This window comes from Lutra lutra, chromosome X, assembly GCF_902655055.1.
Source record: "Lutra lutra chromosome X, mLutLut1.2, whole genome shotgun sequence".
Classification (NCBI taxonomy): Eukaryota; Metazoa; Chordata; class Mammalia; order Carnivora; family Mustelidae; genus Lutra; species Lutra lutra.
The window spans coordinates 47357563-47382127 of NC_062296.1; the positions used below are offsets into that span (position 1 = coordinate 47357563).

Here is a 24565-nt window from a genome sequence, read left to right on the forward strand (position 1 = left end):
GATCCCACCAACTGTACTCAGTGGAGAGGATATAATACTGGATAATGTGAAACAAAACCTGATCATAAAGGGCTGTGCAACAGCTGTGACAATAAACAGGTCTTTAGAAGGAGGCACCTGGGTAGCTCAATTGGTTAAGCATCCAACCTTTGGTTTCAGCTCAGATTGTGATCTCAGGGTCCTGACATGGAGCCCCGCATCAGGCTCCACACTCATCAGGGAGTCTGCTTGCAATTCCCTCTCTCCCCCTCCCCACCATGCACTCTCTCTCTCTCTCTTTCTCAAGTAAATAAGTCGTTCAAAATAAAAAAGAGAAGGAAATGGGTATATGTTTAGAACCAGAACTGACAGAATTAGTCCAGTGGTTCTCAGATTTGTGAATCTGTTTTCTATCCATGTTATTCCATGCCTGTTGGAATGGTAACTGAGAATCATGCCTATCTGTAGGCATAGAGAAATCTATAATAGAGACAAAATCATGCTTTCTAGTGTCAGCACCTCATGATTGTATCAGAATTTGTACATCATTGTTGGAAGGGAAACTGTCAAACCCTGCTTTGCTTTTTTCTTTGAAGTTGCTGTAATACCAGCCACTACGATTGCCTCAGAGCTTCACCCTGAATGGGTACATGTCTGAGTCACAAAGGCAATTGCGTAACTAGTGGCTTTGCCACAATATAAGCTGGACTTCTAAAAAACGTTTCATCCTGGTATGTGGCGGGGATTGTGTGTGATTTTCACTCTAGAGTCATACCCTAACAATTTCAAATGTTTCTTTCTGCTGAGGGTTTTTCATGCAACTATATACCTGATACTAATTTCTATACTAATTTGGTTCTTTTGGTCCCAGGAAATGAAGTCTCACTCAGCCTACCACATTAATAGGGGTTTACTGTACGTAAACATGTGGAACCTAGTGGAAGATGGGGATTTAGTGGGACTCTGAATGAACAATATTGAATACAGGAACTAGATTGAAGCAGCCCTGAGGTACCTTATCGGCAGTACATTTGGATCATTGCTCTTGTGCGTCACCATTGACATTATGCAGATGCTCTGTGTTTGCCGTTTCCCCTAGCTTAGTGGTTTTCTATCACGGTTGTACTTGAGAATTAACTGGGGAACTTTAAAAATAAACCAAAGCAAGATATTGTGATTTAATTGGCCTCGAGTGGCCCCCAGCACCCACATTTTTAATAAAACTTCTTCCCACTTTTCATTCTTTTGCAATCAGCTGGCTTCCCCAACCTTTATTTCTCTACCTTCTACCTTCTGCTTCCTTGTGGTACTCATGGATTGTAGTACCTCATAAATTTGCCTTTTCTTGGCCTGTATGAGCTCCCTTAAAGCAGAGGCTACAGATAAGACAGCATAGTTGAAGAATCTACTGCAAAGGTTGGCAAACATTTTCTGTAGAAGTCCCAGATAGTTCATACTTCAGGCTTGTGGGCCACACAGTCTCTTCTGCAACCATTTGCTTGGAGAATCAGCCACAGACGACTAATATAAAATCTGTTGGCAGCCGGAGTTGACTCATTGGCTCTAGTTTGCTGACCCCTAATCTATGCCCTTCTTGTTTAAAGTAAAACTTCCTATTTATTCTTTCTCAATATTTTCTTAGCTACTCTTCCCTAATTTATTATTAACTGAATTTAAGAAGTATTTTGTAGGGGGTGCCTGGGTGACTTAGTTGGTTAAGTGGCCAACTCTTGGTTTTGGCTCAGGTCATGATCTCAGGGTCCTGGAAACAAGCCCCTCATCAGGCTCTGTGCTCGGTGGGGAGTCTGTTGGAGGATTCTCTCTCCCGCTCTGCCTCTCACCCTGCTTGTGCACACTGTCTCTCACTCTTGCTCTCTCGGTCTCTCTCTCTCAAATAAATTACTACAAGAACTATTTTGTAAAATTCTGCTTTGTCTAGGAGCACCTGGGTGACTCAGTGGGTTAAGCTTCTGCCTTCGGCCCAGGTCATGATCTCAGGGTCCTGGGATGGAGTGCTACATTGGGCTCTCTGCTCATCAGGGAGCCTGTTTCTGCCTCTCTCTCTGCCTGCCTCTCTGCCTACTTGTGATCTCTCTCTCTCTCTCTCTCTGTCAAATAAATAAATAAAATCTTTAAAAAAAATTCTGCTTTGTCTAAAAAATTCACTTGGGGATATTGTAATAGCATTTGATTTGGACATTCATTTGGTCAGATTTAACATGTTTGCAACATTTCTTCTCCCCTTCTAAAAACATTTATTAAACTCTTTATATCCTAATAATCATAATTTTCATCATGTGAATCTCTAATTTCTTAAGTCATTCCTTGCTTATTTGATGCCATATATAGCCAAAAATTAGATTGTTTTCTATTAATTTTAATAAGTGGTTATTTTTCTTAGATTATTTCAAAATGGAAGTGCTATTGTTCCTGGTTATAAAGTGAAGAGGTACTTATAAACAATTCAAATAACACAGGATATAAAAAATACAGTCAAAATAAGCTATAATCCCATCATTCAACCAAAACCACCTTTAAACTTTTGGTATATAAACTTCCTGAATGTGAGGCTGTCTTAGTCTAATGTTATTGAGCATTTATTTTATCTAATTATGCCACCTGTTCAAATTCTGTACCGATTAAGCAATTTTATGATATAATTTGGCTACAGGAAAAGAATGTTCTTCATGTGGAAACAAGTATTCTGGTTGCATTGATGGGGCATGCTTACAATCTTGTAAATTTAAAAATTGGCTTGTTGAAGATTATTTACTTCTTACATGTCAGCTGTGGTGAATGCCCTTGTAATTTATTTTTATACTTGACTCATCATTTCCTTACCAACTGTAATTTTTAGTCACAGAAGCTGCAATGAATTCTCTCATGGCCCTGAAGTATGGTTTGTTCCCATGGAGAAGAACCTAACAGAAGATTGATAGCGTGGACATGTTGTTTCTGGCATCAGGGATGAGGGTAAGTATGCATTTGGAAGTATTAAAAGAAGATAATGTGGTAATAAAAATCAACAGCTATAGTTTGTTAGGAGAAACTCCCTCATTTTCTAACTGAACCTAGAGAACTACTTTAGACAGTTTAGAGAGAGCATATATAGATCTGAGTCAGGGTTGCTGGAAGTTAGCTACAGTGGGCCACCAAGGGATTTTTTACACTCCTTGAAGTCATCCAAGTAGAGAGAAATGCTTGAACTTTTTAAAATTTAAAATAAGAATGACTATTTTTATCTGGAACTTGATAGTAACGTCACTAATTAAAAGTAGGATATAGGATATCTTACAACTGAGACCAATAGCTTAAGATCTAAAAAGAACTTTTGCATCACTAAAGTATCTTGCTGGGAACAAGTTAAGGAAACAAATGTACCACCTTTTTTTCTTTTCTTCTTTTTTCTTTTTTTGAAGAAAGGTACCATCTCAAAACAGAATGATTTGCCTAGCTAGGAAGATGCTTTTTTTTTCCCCCTAAAGAGTGGCTTGACATTTTGTTCTAAGTCAGAAGTAGCTGCCAAGCTGTGAGTTTATGTTCTGTAGATGTAGCCTCATTTATTGACAGATCTAATGCAATGATTTTAACAGATTTGACAATAAGAATAATACTCCCAAACATCTAATTATCATTAATGTAAATAGATGTATGTAATTGCAGTTATAAAAACCCAGTTTTGAAACCTAGAGGAGAATACATAATTTGGCATCTTAATATCAAAAAATAGATGGTTTGTTGGGGGTCACTAGGTCACAGTCCTTAGCATGTAGTTGTACTCACAGCCAAGATATATGACAGCAGCACAATAAGGATATATAACTGTTCTAAAATTGTCATAAGGGAAGAAGAAAGAGAAGGGTGTGGAGAAATCTGTATGCAGGCTTCCATATGTTCTCCCTCCTGTGAGCAGTCGCAGAGTACATCCTCCAGCAACAAAAATGCAGCACCACGTGTGCACTGTTGCTGCCAGGGAAGCCTGTTTGATAGAGACACAGCAGCCTGTGTTTTTATTGAGGACTGGTCACACTGGCACCTTCTGCTTCGTGTGTACCAAAATTCACTTCTCAGAAGGAAAGTACGTGTTCGGTAGGATCCACATTATTTCTACCAGTAATCTAGGCATAGTGAGCCACCTTTATCAGTTAGGAAAAGCTTTCTACCGGGATAGGGAACTGTTTGCCTGTAAAGTTCCCAGGTGCCAGCTAAGGCCAGCCTTGCAAAGCAGGCCTGAGGATAGTAGTCTTAGGCTTGCTTATGTTAACTCTTCTCAGCGTACATGGGTTGAATGTATAATAAAAAATCGGAATTAGAGTATTCCATAATTGATCACATTCATACCCTGTTGAAGGGAAGAGGGTGGGCCATTTTGATAAGAGTGAATTTAAATACATGATTTCTGTTCTATTTGCAGCATGTGAAAAATTTGAGAGTGTCTATCTGGGACTCTTACGTCAAAGTGTGATCTAAGCTTATCTCTGAAGTATTTTTAACAAAATCTTTGACACACTGGCTTTTTCTTTTCTGCTTCCTTTTTTTCTCATGCTGTTGTGACAGTTAACTGTGAAAAGTGTGTTAATTTTAAAATTCTTGTGCCATTTCTTCCCTACACATTAATTTGGAATTTTACATTCAAGGAACCATTCTTTAAGAAATAAGTCTAAGAGGGGACACCTGGGTGGCTCAGTGGGTTAAGCCTCTGCCTTCGGCTCAGGTCATGATCTCAGGGGCCTGGGATCGAGCCCCACATCGGGCTCTCTGCTCAGCGGGGAGCCTGCTTCCCCTTCTCTCTCTGCCTGCTGCTCTGCCTACTTCTGATCTCTCTCTGTCAAATAAATAAGATCTTTAAAAACATTAAAAAAAAAGAAGTCTAAGGGAGTGTGAAATTTTTGTTCTGTGGTCTCACATAAATTTAATTAGAAAACAAAGTTGGTTTAAAATAACAGGCCAAGAGATTTAAAAACAGATTAACTGTGCTGTCTGGACATAATTCAATTTAGGTAATCCTGTTTTTGCCCATTATCAGAAATTAAACAAATTGCTGTAACCTTTTTGATACATTTTCCTGGTAAAGTTAAAAATGTTAAGGGGCCCCTGGGTGGCTCAGTTGGTTAAACATCCACCTCTTGGTTTTGGCTCAGCTCCTGATCAGGAGGTCCTGGGATCAAGCCCCAGGTTAAGCTCACTACACAGCGGGGGGAGTCCGCTTGTCTCCCCCTCTCTCTGCCTCCCCTTGCTCACACTCTCTCTCATTCTCTCTCAAATGAATAAATAAATCTTTTTTTAAAAAGTTGAAATCTGTACACCAAAATGTTAACATTAGTTATCTTTTGAGGCAGGTTTAGCTAAGTAATTGTTATTTTGCGGGGGTAGAGGGGTATTGTGGTTTCCTTGATTTTCTTTTTCTTCTCTTTTTTTTTTAAAGATTTATTTATTTGACAGAGAGAGAAATCACAAGTAGGCAGGCAGAGAGAGGAAGGGAAGCAGGCTCCCTGCTGAGCAGAGAGCCCGATGCGGGTCTCAATCCCAGGACCCTGAGACCATGACCTGAGCCGAAGGCAGAGGCTTTAACCCACTGAGCCACCCAGGCGCCCCGATTTTCTTTTTCTTAATGAAAATATACTGTGTTGAGGAAAAGTAAATAATTTACTTATTTGGTAGTTTAACAATGAGAGATTGATATTGTTCTGTCACTACCTGGCTGTCCTGCAATTCAATTCATTTCTGAGACCAACTACCCCAAGTTAATGCCATATCCTAGAAGTTAAGGGCAGAGCCTTCCTGAAAACTGCCTTCTCATCAGCAAGTCTTAAGGCCACCTGTATTTCTGACCAGCTGGCTAAAAATTCGGGGGTTCCCATGGCCATTTCATGTTTGTTAATTTGCTAGAACAGTTTCCAGAACTCCCTGAAAGCACTATACTTACAGTTTTATTATAAAGGGTACAGCTTGGGAATAGCCAAATGAAAGAGATACACAGGACAAGGTCTTGGGGGGCATGGGGGGGGCACAGTGTTCTAGGTAAGGAGCTTCTGTACTCTCACCTTGGACTCCAGTAATGTCGCCTTTTTGGCACATCAGTGTTTACAATAATCAGGAAGATCCCTGAAGTCTGAGTGTTCAGAGTTTTATTGGGGGTCTTACTATGTTGTTGGCCACTTGATTAAGTTCAGTCTCTAGCCCTTCTCTCCTTAGAGGTCTAGGAGCTGGGGCTGAAAATTCCCTCCTTCTAATCCTGTGCATGGTCTTTCTGGCATGGCCATCCCTTCTCTCTTTAAACTATCCTAAGGCCCGCCTTGAGTCACCCCATAAGCATAAACTCAGTTGTGGTCAAAAGAGGCTTCTTATGAATAACAAAAGAATACTCTTTTCTCTCCGTTTTTTGGAGCTCTGTGCTATCAACAGGGGACAAAACAAATTTATTACACAGTTTTGTATTTTACCTCTGGTTTTGTAAGGTTTTTGTTACGAGGAGCAAAAATGATAGATCCAGTGAGAGGATCATAATTTGTAAGGCTGCAGGGGATAGTGAGCAGTAAGGGAGGTAGGGATTTTGGTAGAAATCCATGAAAGGAACTGCTGAGTTGGCTGTGCCTCTCTTGGCTGAAAATTAGAAAGCCATTAGGAAATGGAGGCATCTGGTAAAACCCTCGATGTTTCTTCATTGGGTATATTTGGTCTACATTTCTGCTCTATCACCCTGCCTTATTGTTTTTGTTCCTTCCTATGTCCTTCTTTACCCTTGAGCTTTTGCTGACTCATAATTTCTTTTTTTAAATTAATTGTATTTTTTGGGTGCCTGCCTTCGGCTCAGGTCGTGGTCCCGGAGTCCCAGGATCGAGTTCTGCATCACCTCCTGGCTCCATGGAGCATCTGCTGCTCCCTCTGACCTTCTCTCCTCTCATGCTCTCTCTCTCTCAAATTAATAAATAAATAAATAATCTTTTTAAAAATTAATTGTATTTTTAAATTTTAATTCCAGGATAATTAACATATAGTGTTGTATTAGTTTCAAGTGTACCATACAGGGATTCAGCAACTCCATATACTTATTACTCAGTGTTCAACTCAGTGTTCATCAAGGTAAGTGTACTCTTAATTCCCTTCACCTATTTCATCCATCCCCCACCCACTTCCCTTCTGGTAACCATCAATTTGTTCTCTATAGTTAAGAGTTTGTTTTATGGTCTCTTTTTTCCTTTTTTTTTTAAGATTTTTATTATTCATTTCTTTGACAGAGACAGATCAGAAGTAGGCAGAGAGGCAGGCAGAGAGAGGAGGAAGCAGGCTCCCCGCTGAGCAGAGAGCCTGATGCAGGACTCGATCCCAGGACCCTGAGATCATGACCTGAGCTGAAGGCAGAGGCTTTAACCCACTGAGCCACCCAGGCGCCCCTTTTTTTCCTTTTTCATTTGTTTTGTTTCTTAATTTCCACATATGAGTGAAAACATGTGGTATTTGTCTTTCTCAGACTGACTTATTTTACTTAGCATTATACTGTCTAGCTTCATCCATGTTGTTGCTAACAGACTTAGCACTATATATAATAGCCACCAAATAATATTTTTAGGGCTTAAGTTTAAACTATTAGAGGTTCCAAGGGACCTAATTTTGTACATTAGGTGTTCTGCTAAAATTACCATAATTTTGCACAAGGAATCATGTCACTCATAAATGTAGCCTTTTCCATGATGTTCCTAGATAAAACTTTGTCCATTTTTATTCCATATTAAGCTATTGGTCATCATCCATTTCTTTCTCCTGGAGTCATGGTACTTTGGTACCCTGTGATTTCCATTTTGTTGAAACTTAAAAATCTGTTGAAGTAATGTCAGGTGTCTGACTTAAGTTCTCCTTGGGCATTTCTTTGACCCAGAATGGTAGTAATTTTAGTGAACGATCTTTAATTGGTAATTTGATACTTTGGGATTGATTATTTTCTAGTTAAGGGACTACACAATATGTCTGTCAGTACCTGAGCTTGAATAATTGTTATATTATATAAGCATTGCACCCTGGATCTGAAATTACATTGTTAAAACGTAAGCTATAGACTTAACCACTTTCAACAAGTTGTATGAACCTCTTAAAACCAGTGAATTTCTACCAGAGTCATGGAGGTCAAAGGTGTATTTTAGAATTTGTAGGAGTCCGCTAAGCATTAACACTTGAGACTCCAGTTAGGTTGGAATTATATAAGGTGGCCTGCCAACTTGCTTTGGTGTATTTTCCTATAACGCCTGATTAATTTGGCAGCCTAGTGGCAGGTTGGTTGCTATTGCTGATATATAAGCTTCTTGCTGATATATATACAAGGGTGTATGCGTCTGTAGACAGAGGATTTTTGTACTTTTAGATGTGATTCCAACTCTTAAAACTGCCTGGCATGTAGTAGATGCTCATTAACTATTGAATAAACGTTGGTGTGGATACAGTACCAATACACATATATATGATACTATATGTATCATCTCTTAAATGCAAACAATGTGTTACACATTTATTTATATTTTTTTATCTTATACAGTTGTTTTTGGGTACTTGCACTAGTAATTCTGTATCATAATTTATGAGTAAAGAGTAGATAGTTGTAATAATTTGATTAGTTGGGTTGCTAAATTACCCTCTGAAAATGTTCTAGTCTTCCTCTTGTAGATTATGTTTTTCAAAAACAATACGTGTGAATGGTAAATAGTATAAAATTCAATTTTTACTAAAGTTAATTTAGTTAAAAGTTTCCTTCCCACCCCTAGTTTTCTAGTCCTCAGTCTTCCTTCTTTCCAGATACAGGTATTGTTCCTAATTTCAGAGATAGTCTCTACATGCATAAGTCAATAGTCTTGTTATAAAGACAGCATATTGTAGAAAAATAGCCTGATGCAAACTGAAAAAATGAAAGAAATACGTAGAACAACCTCTTGTAGTTATATAGAAGCACATAACCCAAATATAAATTTGGTGCTAAGATTCCATAGGGATGGACCGGTGGCTCAGTTGGTTAAGCGTCTACCTTTGGCTCAGGGACCTGGGATTGAGTCCCACATCAGGTTCCCTGCTCAGCGGGATCCTGCTTCTCCCTCTGCCTGCTGCTCCCCCTGCTTGTGTGCATTCTCTCTCTCTGACAAATAAATAAATTATTTTTTTAAAAAAGATTCCACAAGTAAATTCATGAGGAATACACAGGCAAGTGGTATTCATGCCAACTGTGCAAGGATGGTTCAATTTTAGGAAATATGTGACTATTGTTTAAGACATTGTGGGTCAAAGGAAAAACTATCACAAGAGTAGCTCTACAAGTTGAACTTCCTTTTAGTATTTTTTATTTAATTAAAATTACCAGTCCATTTGGATCATATTTTGATGTCAGTCATTATATAATCTCACATCTGATTTTTTAAAAAGGACAGCCAGTTGTCCAGTACTGTTTATTGAAAATCCATCCTTTGCTTACTCATTTAAAATTATAGCTGTCAAATATGAAATTTCTCATAATCTGGGTCTACATTTGGGCTCACTGGTTTCTGTCATTAGCTCTCTTTTCCTGGCAATTAAGGAATTATTTTGATTTATAAGTATTATAAATGTCACTATTTGGTGTGCTTATTTGCTGCCTGTCCACATTTAGATTCATTTGTGATACCATTTTGTAGACTCCAAATTTCTTGGTTCTACACAATAATTTTTGTATCAATGACTGTTCATTATGGTTCCTGACTTCCTCACTTCAACAATTTACTAGAATAGGCTCCATCTTGAGTTTTTTCATTATTCTATTTTATGTCAGTTCTGCCCAGGATTTTGTTTGTTTTTCTTTGCTGCTCTTTTATTTTCTTTCTGCCAAATAGCCTATAAAGATGTCACATGGGATGTGTGTGTATGCACACACATGCATGTTGTGGAGAGAGAGACTTTATAATAGAAAAATTTACATGTTGAAATTAATATGCAGGGTGATTTTAATCAGAATGCATGTAATGTAATAGACTTATATCAGAAACAGTATAGGTAATATTTCATGATCAAGGCTTTCTTGCCTTGTTGCTGCACATTGCTTATATTCTTGGTTGAGTAATCATTTTTATGGGATGTTTCATGGCTGTCATAGTCATAAAGAGACCTCTCCCTGGCCCTATGTCTTTGCATGGCTCAAAGAGGACCCTTTGTCAAAACAAGTCATTCAGCTTTACATTCTAAAAATCATTGGTCTTAGTTAACATTTAATGTGACTATAGGCTGTGCATCAGAATACATGGCTCTTAGTTTGAAATGAAAATTCATGTATACCATAATTTATTAAACATAATTTAAGAGTTCACTTATAAGCCTTTTGGTTGTCTTTCATAAATAACTGTGCAGTGAAAACCGGATCCATGTATCCTTATTTCTGTATGACCACATGGCAGAATCCTTGTAAAAGTTGATAAAAATATGAACAGTTTTTGGTTATTAAAGTTCCTCCCAATTGCCCATCTAAAAATGTTTTGATATAGGGACGCCTGGGTGGCTCAGTCAGTTAAGCGGCTGCCTTCAGCTTAGGTCACGATCCCAGCATCCTTGCTGGGAGCTGAGCAGCTCCTTGCTCACCGGGAGGCCTGCTTCTCCCTCTGCCTCTGCCTCTGCCTGCCAGTCTGCCTGCCTGTGCACGCACTTGCTCGCTCGCTCGCTCTCTCTCTCTCTGGCAAATAAATAAATAAATCTTTTTTAAAATTTTTAATGTTTTAATATATGACACAGTGCTTTTATTTAACTATTTTATAGCTGCTTAAGCAATTTTCTTCAAAATATACAAAACTGTGGACTGCTTAACCTGTATTTTAGGACTGTATCACAAAACAGGTTTTCCAGAATTTTTGTTGCATACTCAGGATCTCACAGGGATACTACAAACTTGATTCAGTTTGCTTTGTTAAATTTGTAGTAAGTCACATTTTTAGTACACACCAAGTATCAAAATGTATGGTAACCTATTTATAGAGTAAAAATTTTGAGTGGATGTCACCATCCTGTTCATTATTAAATAAACTTTTTTGTTTTTAGAAAAGTTTTAGATTTACATGAAAGTTACAAAGAGTTCTCATATACCCCACACTCAGGTTATCTTACATTAACATTTTATATTACTATGTACATGTGTCACATTTCCCCTCTCCCTGCCCCTTGGTAAACTCTAATCTACTTTCACTCTCAGAATTTGCCAGTTCAAGGTACCTCATATAATCAGAGCAGTGCAATATTTGTCCCTTTGTACTTAGCTTATGTCACTTAACATATCTGCAAGGTTCATCATTGGTGTTACTGCATGTGCCAGAACTTCATGGTTTTTTTTCCATTGTATAGTCCACATTTTGTTTAGCCATTCAATTTTTATGTGCCACATTTTGCTTATATATATATGTATTAGCATATGTATTTATTTATACATGTATTTTGTTTATCCATCATCTGTCTAATGGATAGCACTGCTCTAGAACATATTTTTGGTTGATTGTTATCACATTTTATTAGTCTAATTAAATTAATCCTAGTACACTGTACAATAGGAAATTATTTAACTTTTGCAATAGAATCCTGAAATTGTTTCTGGAGTATTAAAATAAAACTTCAGTCCACTGGAATTATGAAGCGTCCATATTTGTACTAGCACAGGCTATTCAAAAATTACCAAAAATGTTTTGTTATTCTAGAAATATTTCGAATCTTTGACATCACTGTCTGTTTTCCTCAGTTAAAAGTGAACAATAACACTAATTGGGTGGATAGTTTTGTGATTTAAAAAATACTTTTCTTTTAGCTATAATTTTTTTTAAGATTTTACATTTTCAAGATTTTACTTATTTATTCGAGAGAGAGAGACAAGCAGACACCATGCTGAGCATGGAACCCGATGTGGGGCTTGATCTCCAGACCTTGAGATTGTGACCTGAGCCGAAACCAAGAGTCAGACACTTAAGCAACTGAGCCACCCAGGTGGCTCAGCTGTTATTTTTAGTGTAGGCTGGTATGTTATGTAGGATTATTATCTACTTCCTGAACATCTCTTTTCTTTCCTTTTTTCCTTCTTAGTCTCTTTGTACTTTGTGAGGGCCTTTAGTCAGTTTCTCTAGGGAAGAATAAATTCAAATCTATACCTATTACTCGAAGAATGATTTTCTTTCCTCCATTATACAGTGTATTAAAAAATTATAAAAGGCATAGGTATTTGTAAAAACAAAAACAAAAAACCGTAGCACAGTTTAAAAAATACACAGAAATACTCGGGTTGTTGGTACATTTCTTTCTAGCATGTTTATGTATATTAATAATGGTTTTAGATACTTTTGAGTATAGTTGACATACAGTGTTACATTAGTTTTAGGTGAACAGCTTAGTGATTAGATGGCTCTTGAGTTAACAAGAACATTTTCCTGTCTTTTTTTTAAAGATGTTATTTATTTGACACAGAGAGACATAGTGAGAGAGGGAACACAGGCAGGGGGAGCGGAAGAGGCAGAAGCAAGCTTCCTGCAGAGCAGGGAGCCCGATGCGGGGCTTAATCCCAGGACCCTGAGTTCATGACCTGAGCCAAAGGCAAAAACTTAGCCAGTGAGCCACCCAGGCACCCCGTATTTTCCTGTCTTTAAATATGAATACATATAAGTCTTTCCTTTGGGCCATGATTTTTTTATATAATATATACATCTTTTTTTTAAAACATTAGGATTATTTTAAGTTTTTTAAAATAAAATTTGAACATAAAGTAGTTAACATACTTGAGGAAACATTTTTGTGTACATACCTCCTTGGTGATTTCTTTTATGATAATCTTATTAGAGACTGATTATTTTTTTGTCTGATTTGCATCTCTGGACTAGCTAATGTGAATGAAGTCGAGTGTAAAATAATTAGACCCACATTCAAGAAGCAGATATTGTTCATATACCCCTACTCACACTGAATTCATTCTCACCTCTGGCAAACAATCATCCTGTGCCTTGCTATCATCCACTATTCTTTGCTTTCCAAGACAGCCCTGTGTAATGAGATGGCTCTGTTCCTTTCTCTTTCACGAAATGATACACTTTAAATGATCATAAGAGTATTTTACCCTTTTAATTAGTTTTTCCAGCACTTCCCACTAAATTCAACAATTTTTTTCTCATTTCACTGTTGCTTAATTGTCCCTTATTTACTCTGTTTCAGGCAGCATTCCATTTTTATGCAGTATTCTTTTTTTTAGTGGTCTTTTGATAACAGTTCACATTAACTGAGCATACACAGTAAGTATTACACACTGTTGTACATCTGTATCAACTCGGTTTTAATGCTCGGGAAGTATATTCTAATATTATCCCTTATTTTTTCAGATGGGGTAATTGAGGTCAGTTAGCTCAATGACATTGCCCCCAAATGTCACAGAGTCAGGCAGTGTGGCCCCAGAGTCTGCTCTGTAGGCCCTCTCTCTTCTTTATCAATGATGCTTTAGTTGTGGGTAAAAAAAAAAAAAAAAAATGAGGTCCTTTTCACAGTCTGGTGGTGACTATGCTCCTAGGAAGATCAGGAATTCTTTAAAAATTGCTTTTTTATAAAAGATTTATTTATTTTAGAGCGAGGATGCAGGGGAGAGGCAGAGGAAGAGAATCTCAAGCAGACTCCCCAGTGAGCGCAAAGCCCAATGCGGGGCTCAATCCCACAACCCTGAGATCATGACCTGAGCCGAAATCAACAGTCGGAAGTTCAACCCACTGAGCCACTCAGGGTACCCTACCCTACTGCCTTTTAACTAAGTGTAGGAGTGCAGGGTGTACTCTAAGTTAGGAGGTCTTGGATGAGGTTCCAAAATAAAGGATTTAAGAAATCCCTACCTTATGTTAGGGCGAGAGCATGTGGTAAAGAATGTAGTAACATGGCTTTTTGCCAGAAGGGTGGTTGTAGGCGTTGACCCCAAGAATCATCCGGAACAGTTTTGCAGTAAAAAGAACAACTAGCCCTGCCTTCTTTGGAAGGAGGGATGAGCCTGATGCCTTTTGTTTGTGGTACACTTAGCCTAAAATGCTTTTTGATGCCAATAAACATGATAAAGGTAATCTTTGATCACTGCCAGCCCGAATGCCCGGTGCACTTTGTATTCAGCACACTCCCTATATAGGAATTGTCTGTTCTTTTGGATGAGGTGCTTTTACTGTGCTTCATCTTTAAAAGGTCCCTGAAAGCTTCCTTTTCATTTCGTGGCTCACATCTCACCATCAATTACCTGTCAAAAAGATTGGTTCATATTAAGCTTTAAAAGTGATACTGGCAGGGGCGCCTGGGTGGCTCAGGGGGTTAAAGCCTCTGCCTTCGGCTCGGGTCATGATCCCAGGCTCCTGGGATCGAGCCCCGCATCGGGTTCTCTGCTCCGCAGGGAGCCTGCTCCCTCCTCTCTCTCTCTCTCTGCCTGCCTCTCTGCCTACTTGTGATCTCTGTCTATCAAATAAATTAAAAAAAAAAAAGTGATACTGGCAGAGGTGGGAATAAAACCAGCTTCTGAATTGTCAGTTTTAGACTCCACAAAAGAGAGAAGGAAAAAGGGGCATTATTAACTGAAAAGCGTCTAGTTTTATGCATGGGTTAACTATAAACCAGGCACGCTTCCTGTAAGGAGGGAGGAATACTTACTACTATGTCCTCGGAGTGTGGCTGGGATTCAAGCTTCGTGCTTGGCCTTTTTAATGATTAAAAGAAGCCCCATGCTGTGAGTGAAGATCTCTCATCCTTGGAAGTTAAGGTCGGTTTACCCTTCATCGCTCCGTGCTTGTTTTGCACTAGAGTATGTGAATCAGAGACATGTAGGTCTCCCTGTAGTCTGGCCTGGACCCCCTCCATGCACAGGTCCTTTCTAAAACTGCTCGGCATACGGTGAAGTGCCTCCATCACACCTCAATACTGATAAATCAGAATTGCCTCAGGACAACATTGATTTCTCCTCAAGTGAGATAAAAAGCAAAACTTGTTGATGGGAGTTTGCCATCAACAAACATGGACGGATCTTTCAGGTGATGGAATTCTTTAATGCCTGTTTAGTCTGAGTTCCTATCTTCAGCATGTTTCCTGTCTGAAAAGGTTCTAATACAGCTTTTTCACCTGTGTTGCCCCTTCTCTGGGGGAACCAAACGATTGCAATTGCATCTCCACACACTGGCTTTAAGGACAGTCTTCGTGCAAGTGAAGAGGACATTGTTTTAGTACAGTGCTAGCACTTTGGCTAGAACCAACCGGGGTTCTTCTAAACATGTGGTTCTCAACTATCTGCTCATGGGCTGGGTTGTATTTTTTTAGTTCGTGAATATCTGTTACAGTCAGTAGCCATTATTGTTCCTTTCCAGCAGTCTGCTGCCTAAGACATACTACATAAATTTTCATAAAGTTAAGATTTTACAGCCAATTCCCTACATTGGTAGTGCAGCTAAGTTTAGCAGGTTTTTTAGTAAATGCTTTTGGAATATTTTGTTTTCTTGAAAGTGTGCAGACTCTTGACTACTGTTGGTTACCAGAGAGAAAGGTCGGTGGGCACATGGGTGAAATAGGTGATCGGGATTGAAGGGTGTGCTTGTAATGAGCACCAGGTGATGTATGAAAGTCTGGAATCACTGTGTTGTACACCTGAAACTAATATGACAAAGTTAACTAAGTGGAATTTAAATAAAAGCTTTAAAAAAAGAAAAAGCTACCACCATCCCTCTCTTCTAATTATCCATCTGCCCCTCCTGAGCACGCTCTTGTAGACACTGCTTTGTTGTGTTGCCGACAGCCACCGCTGGAGAATTGTGGTCCTGAAGTAGGATACACGTCTCAGACATGGTGCTGCTGTTATTTTTGTAGCTGAATTGATTCTTTTTTCTTTTTTTTTCATTTATTTATTTTGACATACAAAGATCAGAAGCAGGCAGAGAGGTAGACAGAGAGAGGGTGGGGAGGAAGCAGGCTCCCTGCTGAGCAGAGAGCCTGATGTGGGGCTCGATCCCAGGACCCCGGGATCACGACCTGAGCTGAAGGCAGAGGCATTAACCCACTGAGCCACCCAGGCACCCCTGATTTGGTTCTTCAGACAAGATTTAACACCCAGTCAGCAGCTAAACTCAGCAAAGGATTCTCTTGCCATGTATATGGTTGTGATGAATTTCTAATTTGAGTTTCTGTGTGGACAAAGGAGAAGCAAATCTTTTATATGTAATTGTGACCTTGTCCTTTGGAAGTTTCTGGTGCACAGCTCTGCTCCAAAGTTTAGACCTAGTAAATTTTTAGTAATTTAGTAAATTTAGTAATTTTAGTAAAAAAAAAAAAAATCTTATTAAAGAAATTGTTTCTTAAGGGCTTTTGATTTTTAGGAACTGTATTCATACATACATGTATAAACACATAGGGATACACCAGTCACTATGTTTTTAGGTGCTGTATTTAATTTTCATTAGAAAACCTATTACCTAGTTGGGCTAGTTCCATCCTGTGCAATTAGTACTGTCATGTTGCCCAATAAAATTACAGGTTGGACACCCATTTTTCAAAATACTGAGACATTAACCATATTTTGTGGTGCAATAATATGGACTACTATCAGGTGGCAGTTTTCTATGGGAAATTCGGCATTCTGATCAGACACTGGGATAGATAATATCAAAAACCTGGATAGCTATACTTTCACATATTTCCATATTACATTAACTTGTGTTACTAATGTCCTGTACTCTAACTTCAGTCCTCTTCCCTTTATTTGACGACGCTGCCTAGAGGCTTACAAATAACAGTCTGACCTTATGGAGTTCCTAATGGTCTATTCTGCATTGTTCCTTTAGGGGTGGCATTACATGCCAGCTTATCAGGGTCTTTTCTGGTTGCATTTCATCAGAATCCCTCAGTTCTATGCCAATGCGATGAGGCTTTTAAAGAATTTGCTGCAAATGATTGTGCTTTCGTGTTGGCACCTGTGTTGCTCAGCACATTACAGTGCTCCACGTGTGTATCTGTTCATTGTTTACTTTTAGTTCAGTATTGCTATGTAGATTGGGTATATTCTAGTAGTAGTAACTATTCAGCTGTTACTGTTTAGTATTAACTATTTACCTTTGTCCCCTTAGTTGACTGCCTGGAATTTTGTCTGTTAGTAAAACATTAGGCATTAGGATCTGCCAACCATGGGTTGAGTGGTTCTGGAAGGACTGTTCTTTGTTATGTTATGAAACCATAGGTCTGTGAGTTGTTAAACTGCCATAATTCACTTAATCAAAAAATGTACCCAGAATTTTAGCATGGTGAGCCGTCATTTGTTGAATAGTATCCATCTAAACCATGGTCATCAAGGTAATCAAATATATTTGGTAAGTCTTAGACTTTTTCCACATTAAGAAAGTTTTGGTATTCCACTGTCTTGTTTGGTTGTGAGCTGTCAAATTTTCCTGTATTGTTGCCAGAAATATATGTTGTCTAGTTGTTGACTCAGCAGTTCCTCTGTATTGTAGATATGGTCCTGCTAAGATTTTCTTCTTACCACCTGTGTTAAAATGATGGAGTACCTTCTGGTTTTGAGGTTCTTTAGTGACTCTTCTTTGTCAAGTCTTGCCTCTGCTACTTCACTACTAGATCGTTATTTAGCCCAGTTGAAATATGGGATCATCTTTTGACTTCGTGGTGTCACTGGAAAACTTAGGTCTCCTAGTGGATGAAAATATTTCAATGACAGGGCTAATCTCCGTGTGGTATTCCTTTATCTCTAATCTTTACTTACATGTTTACATGTTATGCCTACACATACTGGGCAGTTTGATACTTTCACAAATACTTACCTGCATTCGTGGCCAGGATACTGGTAACCACTATTTGGGGGCAACTTGTCAGTACGGTTATAGCTAACAAGTGTCCTCTCAATTTTGTCATATGATTAAATGGTTTAAAAGATTAAATGCTGGGGTACCTGGGTGGCTCAGTGAGTTAAGCCTCTGCCTTTGGCTCAGGTCATAATCTCAGGGTCCTGGGATCGAGCCCTGCATCAGGCTCTCTGCTCAACGGGGAGCCTGCTTCCCCCTCTTCTCTTGGCCTGCCTCTTACCTACTTGTGAACTCTCTCTCTGTCAAATAAATAAATAAAATCTTTTTTAAAAAAGATTACATGTCTATCTAAGCAACTCTGCTAATCAGTGTAACTCTGAATAAGGCAAATAACTTCTTTTAAAAAAACAATAGTAACTGTGATATACTATGAAATTACCCTTTTACATTTCAGTGCCTTTTAATATATTCATAGAAATGTACAATCATCATTTCTGTACTACTGTAAAACATTTTTATCACCCCAGAAAGAAGCCCCATACCTATTAGCAGTAATTCCTCATTTTCCTCTTCTGCAATCCCTGCAACCGCTAATCTAACTTTTGTCCCTGTGGGTTGGTCTGTTCTAGACATTCATATGAATGGAATCCTACAATATGTGGCCTTTATGTTGACAGCTTCTATCACATGGCATGTTTTGGTGGTTTACCCATATTATGGTATATGTCAGTACTTCATCCGTTTTTATGTTGAATAACATTCCACTTTATGGATTAACTTCATTTCTTCTTTTCATCTCTTGAAGGACATTTGGGTTTCCACCTTTTGACTTTTAACAAATAATGGTATAAACATTCGTGTACGAGTTTTCATGTGAACATCTTTTCATTTCCTTTGGTATACGTACACTTAGCAGTGAGATAGCTTTGTAGTATGACAACTATTACAATGTGAGTAATTTTGACAAACTTTATAAAGCGACTGCACCATTTTACAGTATCACGAGCAATGTATGAGAATTTCAACTTATCCCCATTCTCACTTGTTACTTTTGGTCTTTCATAATAGCCATCCTAGTGGATGTGAAGTATCTTACTGTGGTTTTGACTATTTCTGCATTGAGCAACTTTTTATGTGCTCATTGGCCATTTGTATTTCTTTGCAGAAATGTTTATTCAAATCCTTTGTTAGAATTGGGTTGTCTTTTTTGTGGTTTTGTTGTGAGAATTCTTTCTATACCTCGATAATAGACCCCTATTTGGTATTTTGATTTGCAAATATTTTTCCCATTCTCTGTGTTGTCTTTTAACTTTCCTGTTTGCAGTATGTAAATTTTTAATATTGATGAAATCCATTTTATCTAGTTTTTGGTCACTTTTGATTTGGTGTCATAACAAAGAAACCATTATATTGAGGTCTGATCCATTTGGCATTTATTTTTATATATGCTGTGAGGTGTAAGTTCAACTTTATCCTTGCACATGTTAGATATATAATTATCCTACCACCATTTATTGAAAAGACTATCTTATTGAATTATCTTGATACCTGTATTGAAAATCCATTGATTCTAAATTCAAGGGTTTATTTTGGGCCTGTAAGTTTTTTCATTTACCTCTATATCCTTATATCCAGATCACACAGTCTTTATTATTTTAGTTTTATAGTAAATTTTGAAATCTGGAAGTGTGAATCCTCCCAACTTGGTTCATGATTGTTGGACGCTGAGTTTCCATATGAATTTTAGGATCATTTTGTCAATGGCTATAAAATAAGAGCTGGAATTTTGATGAACATCACATTTAACCTGTAGATCATTTTGTGGAGTATTGCCATGTTTAACTGTTGTTCTTAGTCCATTAACATGGGATGTCTTTCCATTCATATAGTCTTTAATCTCCTTCAACATTGTAATTGTCAGAATAAAAAGTCTTATATTTCCATATAAAATTATTCTAAATGTTCTGCATTTCCTGATGATATTAAAAATAGAATTGTTATTTCATTTTGATTGTTCATTGCTAATATATAGAAGTAAAATTATTCTTAATTGATATTGTATGTTCTAAGCTTTCTGAACTCATTAGAGTTGCTTCTTTTTATTCTAATAGTTTTAATATTAGGTGGGGTATGGTGTTTTTTTGGTTTTTTTTTTTTTTTTTTTGGTAGATTCCTTGGGATTTTTATGTATAAGCTTATATCCCCTACAAATACAGATCATTGTACTTCTTTCTTTCTAATCTCATTGGTTTTTATTTCTTTTTTCTGCCTAATTACTCTGGATAAAACCTCCTGTACAGTATTGGCAAGAGCAGGCTTCGTTGTCTTAGTGAAAATACACTTGCTTTTTTTCCATCAGTTAAAATGATAGCTGTACAGTTTTTGTAGATTCCGTTTGTCAAGTGTAGAAAATTCCCTTCTGTTCCTAGTTTGTTAAGGTTTTTGTTTTTTTAAATCATGAGTGGTTGTCATGAAATTTTTCAGATGTTTTCTACATTTGTTGATATGATCATGAGGTTTCCTCTTTATTCTGTAAAAATAGTGTGTTAGATTCATTGATTTTCCAATACTAAGCCAACTTAGCTTTACTGAGGTAAGTCTGACTTGGTCATGATATGTAACCATTTTCATTTCTAGATTTAGTTTGCTCCTGTTATTTGGACATTTTGGGGAAATCTGTATTCAAAAGGTTGTTATCAGGCTAATGTGGACCTCATAGAATGAGTTGGGAAGTGTCTCCTCGAACATTTTTTTTGGAACATTAAGCAAGGGATTGGTATTCTTTAAACGTTTCACCTGTTACCATTAAAGTCATCTGTTCAAGGACTCTTTGGGACTTAGGTTAATTACCGTATTTTTATAGGTCTATTCACATTTTTCTTCTTGAGTCAGATTTGGTTGTGTCTTTTTATGTTTAATGTAATTAAACATACTGCTAATGTAGGACTGATGTCTGTTCTTTTCCAGTTTGATTCCATGTGTCTTAAGACTTTTTGTTTCTCAAATATATGTTTATAAAGCTGTAAAAAAAAAAAAAAAAGAAAAAAGAAAAAAGAAAGGATGAATACCCAAGTTTTGTAGCAACATGGACGGGACTGGAAGAGATTATGCTGAGTGAAATAAGTCAAGCAGAGAGAGTCAATTATCATATGGTTTCACTTATTTGTGGAGCATAACAAATAGCATGGAAGACAAGGGGAGATGGAGAGGAGAAGGGAGTTGAGGGAAATTGGAAGCGGAGGTGAACCATGAGAGACTATGGACTCTGAAAAACGATCTGAGAATTTTGAAGGGGTGGGGGGTGGGAGGTTGGGGGCACCAGGTGGTGGGTATTGTAGAGGGCACGGATTGCATGGAGCACTGGGTGTGGTGCAAAAATAATGAATACTGTTATGCTGAAAAAATAAAAAATTAAAAAAAAAAAGTTACATCAGGAGGTATAGAAAAAAAAAAAGACTTTTTGTTTCTCTGTTCATTTATTACTGCCTTCTTTTGTGTACCATTTTAATTCCTTTGTTTCTTTTACTGTATTTTCTAATATTCTTTTCATGGTTGCTCTGATATTTCAGGGAACATCTTACTTAAAATAATTGTTTCCAGATTAATATCAACTTAATTTCAATTGTTTACAAAATTTGCTCCACTATATCTTTGTTCCCTCCCCTCTTCTTTGTGCTGTTATTACTATGCAAATTACATCTGTATGTAATGTAAATACCTCAAGGCAGTCTTCTAGTTACTTGTTTATGCTATTGTCAAGTCAGAAATGAGCAAAAAATGTTACAAATAAAAATATAATTTTTTTGTCTTTTAAATTTATTTATGCAGTTACTTTTACTTGTCCTCTTTATTTTTCATGTATATATGAGTTACTGTCTAGTGTCCTTTCTTTGTTGCCTGTAGGATGCTTTTGTACCCCTTGAGGGCGTGTCTATTAGCACTGAATTCTTTTAACTTTTGTGTATCTGGGAGTGTCATCATTTCTCCTTCACTTCTCAAAGGATAGTTTTGCTGGATACAGAATTCTCAGTCAACAGTCTTTTTCCTTCAGTAGTTTGAATATAATCATCCCACTATTTTCTGGTCTCTGTGGTTTATGAAAACTTACTTAAGATCCATTACATATGATGAGTTGTTTTTCTCTTGCTGCATTCAAGATTCTGAAGTCACTTTGACAATTTGATTATTATGAGTCTAGATTTGATTTGAATGTCTTCGAGTTTATCCTTCTTGGCATATACTGATCTTCTTGCATAATGTATAGATTAATACTTTTTCATCAGATTTGGCAAGTTTTGGCCATTATCTGTTCACATATTCTTTGTGTGCTCTTCTCACTTTTGTTTGACTTCCATTATATTTGTCATGTTTACTGAGTAATTCTTTTTCATTATTTTATAATAAATAAGAACATAAGGTTCTCTGTAGTACTGGCTGAATCTCATAAGTGGTGTTCTTGTTTCATTGTTTGTTTAGTGTGTTTGATCGGGGTGGCTGGGTGGCTCAGTGGGTTAAAGCCTCTGCCTTCAGCTCAGGTCATGATCTCAGGGTCCTGGGATCGAGCCCTTCATTGGGCTCTCTGCTCAGCAGGGAGCCTGCTTCCCCCTTCTCTCTCTGCCTGCCTCTCTGCTTACTTGTGATCTCTGTCTGTCACATAAATAAATAAAATCTTTTAAAAAGTGTGTTTGATCATAATTTACATTTCTTTTTTTTAAAGATTTTATTTATTTATTTGACAGAGACAGAGAGCACATATTTTATAATATATAAAATATATTGTTTTATCACATTGTGATTAGTGTGGTTGCTATCCTTTTGTACATGCCTAGTTCTTAATAACTGTAGTACAGCAAGTCCCTCATTCTTTTAAAAAAAAAAAGGGGGGGCTTTATTTTCATGTACTTATTCTTCCAGGAGACCTTTAGAAACAACTTGTCAAGTCCTCACCATGAATACCATTGGAATTGCAGTTGGAATGGCATTGAATGCGTAGATTTAATTTTTGGAGAGCTATCATCTTTATAATCTCCTCATACATGAATGTGGTATGTTTCTCCTCTTATTTAGGTCTTTTTTTTTTTTTTAAGATTATATCCATTTATTTGACAGAAAGAGAGCCAAAGCACACAAGCAGGGAGAGTGGCAGAGAGAGAGGGAGAAGCAGGCTCCCCGCCAAGCAGGGAGCCTGATGTGAGGCTCAGTCCCAGGACGCTGGGATCATGACCCCAGCCGAAGGCAATTGCTTAACCAATTGAGCCACTCGGACTTGTGTGTATCTATTCTAGATAATAATGTTATCTTCATTATTTTTCCTTAATTTCTGGAAGAAATAGATGTTCTAGGAACTGAGATTCTGTTTGAAAAGTACAGATGTCATCTGCATAGACTAGACTCTTTAGTATAAAAGATCATACAAAATATATTTTTTTATATGATAGTAACATTTCTTCCACATGACCCTAGGAGTCTGCCTTATTTATAGTATTCCATGTCCTTGTTTTGTATTAATTACAGAGATGATGTCTAATAATAGGGAAATTATGTAGTAAGCCGTTTGTTTTTAGTGCTGTCAGCATCCCTTTGATCCTCTTCTTTCCCATTTAGAAGTGCTTCCTCCATCCTGTAAGCTTCTGGGAACTCAGTGCCCATTGTATACAGGATATGTACCCATTGAAGACCTTCATGCCCTCCAATATAAGGCTGTGTTCTCACTACAGAAGTTTGGAATCAGAGAGGTAAGAGTCCTATTCCACTTGATGTTTCTGTTTCAGTCTTAAGAGCAACTCTCTGAGAGGGAGCTAAAGAACATCCAGGATTCTCAGAGGGATTTGAACGTGGATCCTATGAGAAGCATCATAGGAATTAGAGCTGTTTAGATTGTGGGAGACAACACGTCCAAAGTAAATAGTTTGATAATCTATTTACAGATCTTTTGTAGAGTCAGGGATAGTTGATTTTTGCTGCTTTTGAAGGCAGTTGTAATTAATGGATAAACAGATATAAGAACTGTCCAAAGATGTAAATATTCTCGGAAGTGATACCTAATGGTCTCTGTGACCACTTGGAATGGAATTTGAAAATCTCCCTGCACTGTAATGAGAGGTTGGATTACATGCACTTAAAGGTCACATTTATTTCTGAGATTCTGACTATCTCAGTAAGGACAAATGAAACTGAGTATTATTGTGTGCTTACTTCACATGTTCCCATTTAATCATCACCACAACTTTCTGAGGCATCCCAGAGAGGTAGAATAAATTTGTTAAGGTAACTCACCTAATTAATGGCAGAGCATACTTCTCCAGCATATCTTAATCCACAATATATCTCCTCTAGTATAGATTAATTTACAAGAGTAATTCCTTAAATTTGTATAGCACTTCATCATTTAGAAACCTGTCACAAGCATGGTTTTATTTGACCCTCATAAAAATTGGGTGAATTTGGAAGAACAGATTTCATATGTTTATTTTATAAGTGGAAAAACATGGGTTTAGAAACACTGAGTTTCTGTAGGGTAAGAGGGCTCTGGGAGACCATTCAATACAATCTCCATATTTTGCAGTTGAGGAAATTGAATACCAGAATTAAAAATCAGTGTATTTTGTAGGTATTCTTTGATTTGTTTTGGAGGGAGGAGAAGGTCAGGCTAAATGATTTCCTGGGGGTACAGAAGGGTTGTGTTGCTTTTATCCATCCTTTAGTATACACTTGATAAATGCCGACTCACCACATTAGATTAAATGGCATTTTAACAGGCATTGATCAGAGGCACTAAGGGTTTAAGGAGAAAAACTTAAGGCTTTAGG

General features: G+C 37.5%; 1 long non-coding RNA gene across 24 annotated transcripts in view; it reads left to right on the forward strand.

Moving 5' to 3' along the window:
• The window catches only part of LOC125091580 (uncharacterized), a 49183-nt gene that overhangs the window by 16426 nt on the left and 8192 nt on the right, over positions 1-24565 (forward strand). For 14 of the 24 annotated variants that reach the window (XR_007124692.1, XR_007124685.1, XR_007124696.1 and 11 more), the window contains 3 exons: positions 2837-2952; positions 22671-22801; positions 23361-23491. This is a non-coding gene — a long non-coding RNA (uncharacterized LOC125091580). Of the gene's footprint in view, positions 1-850; positions 991-2836; positions 2953-6961; positions 7063-22670; positions 22802-23360; positions 23492-24565 lie in introns of all 24 variants that reach the window. The other 10 variants (XR_007124690.1, XR_007124689.1, XR_007124701.1 and 7 more) reach the window with 6 other exon arrangements.